General features: G+C 25.1%; 1 long non-coding RNA gene across 1 annotated transcript; it reads right to left on the reverse strand.

The window, feature by feature from the left end:
* Positions 1-1,265: 1,265 nt before the first annotated feature.
* LOC132933531 (uncharacterized) lies at positions 1,266-3,396 on the reverse strand. Its single transcript, XR_009662897.1, has 4 exons — positions 3,325-3,396; positions 3,039-3,218; positions 1,499-1,710; positions 1,266-1,404 (listed from the first exon to the last, which is right to left on the reverse strand). It is a non-coding gene; the product is annotated as an uncharacterized LOC132933531 (long non-coding RNA).
* Positions 3,397-6,322: the final 2,926 nt, after the last annotated feature.

Genomic DNA, 6,322 nt, shown 5'->3' on the forward strand with positions numbered 1-6,322 from the left:
AATATTTTATAATTAATTTACAATTTTATTTTTAGTATCTATACTGATGACAGTTATCTTATTGTTAGCAAATAAAATAAAACATTTAAAATTAATTTATAACTATGAATAACAACAATTAAAAAGAATGATTTTTTTGTTGTTTCTTTTCTTCCCGGAATTTAGCATTTGCTATGAAAAATGTCATTGGTTTTAATACTTCTTGGTCTGTGCAGTTCCGAAGTTTTTATACACTTCTTACAGTTTCTAAAATATTAAGTATATTTTGTTTTATTAATGTGTAAACAGTATCATATATTATAAAACATCTGGGTTGTATGTAATACCAGACTGGTTCAAGTTAATGTAAAATTAATAAATAATTTATTTTCTTATCTATAACATACAAAGCAATTCTTTCTTATTCTTATTATGTACTGTTACCAATCCTTATTAGTTATTAGTTAAATATTTAAGAAATTGTTAGTTGTTTTAGTAATTATAGAACAAAGACAAGTTTTAACTTATATAAATAGGTATATAATAAATATATTAAACAATTAAAAAACAAATAAACCAAATCATTTAATCTTTATAGGTAATGTAAATAAAATATAAATGAATTGTATAAATAAATAATGCATTTTAAAAGATCTATACATTTTTAAATAAATAAATAGCTAAATACCTATTAAAAAATGTATTATATTATGTAATTAAATATTTAAGGTTCATTATTGTTTAATTAACCTATTATTGTATTATATAAATTAAGTCTTAATTATATTTAACACGTTGAATGCGTACTGACGCCATTTGGCGTCATGAGTATCATTCAGCAACGCCATTGACGCCATTTGGCGTCTAATATACATTTAAAATAAATGGTTTAATATTCCCTATGGGTGGCTGAATGTTATTTTATTATTATTCAGTGTGGATTAAAACGTATATGTTTTCAAATATGTATACATACATCATTATGAGCAGTTTCTTTATTTTTTTTAAAATTTATTTTGATTTTACTTTTATCATACGCACTGGTTGAAAACTGCAAAAAGATATATGCGTATAGTTTGCATACTGTACCATATAATCAGAAAACTTCAATATTAAGCCCTTTCTCTTGGATAATTATATTTATGTTTTTCTTCATCATACTTAACATAGCAACTCTGGCACACATTATTATATTTATAAACATTATTTAGTATACTATAACATTATAACTTATTATAAATATATAGAATACAAAAAAAAAATTACCAAATATGATGGAACAGGAATGAAAAGTAGCAAACACCATCTTATGTTTCTGTCCTGCATAAGAAAATTGTGATAGCAAATTATTATGAAACATCTTGGACATTATTTGGCGTGTCATATCTGAGACACTATTGCTTCTAGTCTACTCAAGTAATGTACCTGCATAATAATAAAAAAAAAATTTATAATATTTTTTAGTAAAATTATTATCAAATGTATGTCAAAATTATTGAAGATTTTTTATTAAGCCCACCACTTTCTGCCGAAATTCAATGTCACCTAATTTTTCTTCAAATATATTTAGCTCATCGATATTTGTCATTGGGAAATTATAAATACTTTCATTGACTAGATAATTAACTTCTTTTGAAGAAGACTTGTTTTGATTTGTATGAATATCATTTTTCATATCATACTACATGTTTGTAATGGAACAATTCAAATTTATTAAAGTATTTTTTAAACCTGAAACATTATTAATAATTTTCAATCTTATATACATTTCACAAATCAGTTATAATGGTTTTAAAAAAAGATGCAAATTATTTATTTATTTTATTACTATCGATAGCTAAGACCCATTAGTGTAAAGACTACAAGACATGGGTGACGTGTTAAAATCAATTAGAGTAGTAGCAACATCATTAATATTATGATTAAAGACCGGATTCCCGTGCAATTGCATCTTTCTATGGCGTATTCTAAATTCAATATAGAAACAAGCAACAAATCCAAATTAAGAGATGTAGATTAGTTTAAAGAAAGTTTTATGTTGCACAAAATTGCACGTTTCGGGTTTTTTTTATAAAAATGTACTTTTGTACAAATATTTTTGTATTTTTGTATTATTTTTATCGGTTCTATATTATGTTGTTATACAAATGTATTGGACTTTTTTATCTAACAATATAATTATGTATATAAATATATAACGATATAATACAACGTAATTAAAATAATGAATAATAGGTACTACGATAGTCGATAGATTATCGATTACATATACAGTATACACATACAGTACTACAGTCTATCCGCAGCCGCCGTAGTCAACTCATGTTCTATACAACAATTTTATAGTTGATACTTATTACTTGATATCATTTAATTTAAAATGCCAAAAATTAGTAGTAGTCATTGTTTTAAAATAAAGTGTTGGATCGAAAAATATCCAGAATTGAAATCACAAGTTGACGCACACTGTAATTCAAGTACATACCTACGGCAACACTAATTTTCTGCTGTAATCAATAATTATTAACATTTTTTTTTATTGTTTTTGTTGTTATTAGATGTGCATCAACAAATGACTGCTGCTAAAAAAAATAAGCGTTATCTGGTACAATTGTTAATACCTGAAACCACCTCAGCTATGGCTCGTCAAAATGAATTTTTAACAGACATGTGTTATGCCACAAATTGGTAGCCACAAATATTCCTTTCAATAAACTTCAGTCGATGCCATTTAAGAATTTTTTACAAAATTATGTTAATCAGAATACAGTATTAAAATTAAAATTTGAAGTACCTATATTGGAAATTTTGTTTTTCCACATTTTAACATTTTAATTGCACATTTTTTAGATTTTAGCTGCACAAAAATCCGGTCTTTAATTATGATCATTTAAGCACCAGTTTCCTGTAGGGGACTTGAGCAAATCTGTGTTTATATTTTTTGAAAGTAATAAGTTAAGTACAAAATTAATTCAAGGAAACTTTTTTTGATTTATATTTTATACAAACAGAGATTCGAAATAAATATATTGATGTATATATATATTTTAATAACCTACCAAAATGTTTTGGAGACTGACTGACATGGTGATTACTATTATGGCTCCCATTATTTTTTTGGGACATTGAATCAAAATTTAGCTTTCTTCTTAAAGAATTATTTGAATTATTCTTATCAATTACTTTCCATTTTCCTGAGGATGCAGGTAAGTTTTATTTAATAATATTTGAGCTTGCTTCTATAATATAATGACAAAAATATAAATAGGTGCATTAATATAAAGTTATCAAACACAATAGTCTCTCTAGTTATGTGTATTCATTGAAATGTAACGCTTTAATTACCATCAACAGATAGTTTTCGAGAAGGGAATCGATAAATATTGTTTTTTGACATGATGTTTTGTTGCTTGTCACTCATTTTTACTTCAAAATATTTTGTGGGAGACTTTTTCATACCTAAGAAAAAATAAGTAAACATAATTAAATGAATAATACAGTAATAATAAATAATAATTGTAATTAATTTATATTTTACATGAATTCATATTCGGAAGAGCATATGTATGGTCGGTATAAGAGTCATAATATGAATTGTCTAACATAAAAAATTATAAATACTACATTATATTAAAATAACTATGTTTAATTTTACTTTTATTGTATAGCTGAATCACCAATTAATTTAGGAGGATTAGATATTTTTGGCGGTTTTAAACATATGGAAAGATTTTTTCTTTTTTTTTTAATAAATACCATTATTATCAGTATCATCAAGTATTTTAAATTGAAGTTTTCTAGTTTCTTTATTTTCATTTTCTGATAAATCTGAGGTAAAAGTTGCTTTACTACATTTTGTTTTGGCATCTTTTAAACTTACTGAAACTGTTTTGAAGCAATATTATTAATCATAATAAACAAACTATAAATAAAAATATACCTAATATTTGTTTGCAAATTAACAATATTTTTACTTACCAATATCTTTTGTTAAAAAACGAACATCATACAAATTGAAATCTGATGTATTAGGATAAAAATTTTTTTCAATCTGTTTTTTTGGATCTACATTTCGATGTGGCCTAGCACAAGTAATTCCATCTTTTTGCAGCCAATAAGATGGTACAACTTTAACTGCATTTTCAAGTTGAATGTACAAAATATAACTGTAAACATAAAATTAAACTAATTTAGGTTAAGTATAAAAAAATATATTAAACTAGGTAGGTACTTTCCAAAAATGTTTTTTTTTTCAATAGGTTTAACCATCATTAGTTTAATGTATAATAGGCAAAGCTATTTTTCATTACATTTTTCCAATAGCATAACCTTTTTTTTAATTTTTCAATGGAATCCAACATAGTTCATTAGATAAATTATTGTCAGTATAAATATTAAAAGTATGCGAACTTAGTGGTTGTTTATAAAATGGTCTTTTAGATTGGAATAATTCCCAATGAAAACCACTTCATTTGTATCTTTAGTATGAGGTATGCTTAAGAATAAATTCTGGTCACTAACTAAATTTTATATAATTTTACTTAATACAAAAATTAAAACAACTTGTATAACTGATCAATTTATATTAGCTATAGGCAATAATATTATGAAAGTCTTAATGAGTGGTGGAGTTGATAAAATATTAGTTGTTATGTTAACATCTAACACACTACATTTTTATTGATTAAATTAAATTAAATTCTTAATTGGAACAGACAAGATAAAATTGTTAACTTGCTAACAAAAAATATTTTAAAAATCAACTGGGTTACAATAGATTTAAGAATTGAATGAAAATGTTTTAATTTTATCTTAGTTATAATACCTGTTACACCACAAATTTAACACAACGCACTTTTTATCAAACACTACTAGTCCATGAACATTTAACGTTAAATTTATTTTCAACTAATTTGGATAGAATTCTTCTAACAAGACTTTTCGCATCAACACCAACAAATAAACAAAGCATATTTGTCTATCAAATATAAGTTCATAATAATTAATAAGAAAACCAACATTTTTATGTCATTATTTTTATATGATTTCAACTTACAAATGTTTTAATGGTATAAATGTATAATTAACTTATAAACTTAAAACATAGGGCTGGAAGTGGTTAAAACTATTTAAAAAGTGACCAAAAAGTGACCTACATTAATTTGTTTCATAACAACTTACTGTTATTAAACATTTTCATTTGAAACCCAACATACCTATAATTTAGTTAATTCTAACTTACTTATTTTTGTAGAAATTACAGCAAATAATGATTATAATAAACACATATTTTAATATCAAATAATTAAATCGTATTAGGTACCTATTTAAATATAAATGCCTATAATATAGAATAATACTCAAGATCATTGTTTAGGAACTTTCTTCATTTTAATTGAGATAATAATAATGATACAACCAAATTTTTTTTTTAAACAAGATAAAATCAGAATAAAAATATAAAATTACAAATGCATTTATTTTTGTACTTGTACAAAGTAATTTAAATGTCGGTAAATTTAGAAAATAAGAGACCTAAGTGACTTATTTTCTAAATAAGGACTTAAAGTGACTCAATTTAAAAAAAAGTGGCTCTTAGTTAAAAAAGTGACTTAGTTCTTCCAGCACTGATATAGCAAAAAAACTGAATTTATAATCTAAGTTAAGGGGCCTCACCAAAAAATTAGCTACGAGCCCCAAAATTCCTAAGTAGATCTTTGTTCTCTGTGAATAGCAGCAGTCGTCGATAGATCCATAAGTTTTTTTCTTCCGAGAAAACTAAAACCGTTTAGTGTTTAGACTGCACAGATGTTATCAAACCTCACACTGTAGATACTGCAGTAGGTATATAATATTATATGAGTATACCTGCATCTGTCCTGCTCCTCAAGGATATCGATAATTCTTGTATTCGCATTAAAACTCACCCGGGTAAATTGTCACTTGTAATTGGACTACAAGTACTGGGCCTGTGCTTTTATATATACAGTGCATTGGAATATAAGTTTATAATTATTGTACATAATTAATTATTTTTAAAGTATATTTGAGGTAAATGGGATTATGGGAAGGTGGTCGTATTGAGGGAACGCCACATTCGCATGTGTTGTATCTGTCTTGCACACGTACGGCATAGTCAAAATGCGTTTACACAGTCCGAGACCCGAGTAGAACTCTCTCAATTTTGGTTTTAGAATAAAAATAACTATTATAAAATTGAAATATAAGAATATTTCGGTGTGCAAGTTTTTTTAAAAAGCTACAGGTCGTTTAAAAATGTTGAAACGGTCGTTAAACAATATATAATATTATTGAGCGCTATATTCGGAATAATGAAAAAAAC

This window comes from Metopolophium dirhodum, chromosome 1, assembly GCF_019925205.1.
Source record: "Metopolophium dirhodum isolate CAU chromosome 1, ASM1992520v1, whole genome shotgun sequence".
Lineage (NCBI taxonomy): Eukaryota > Metazoa > Arthropoda > Insecta > Hemiptera > Aphididae > Metopolophium > Metopolophium dirhodum.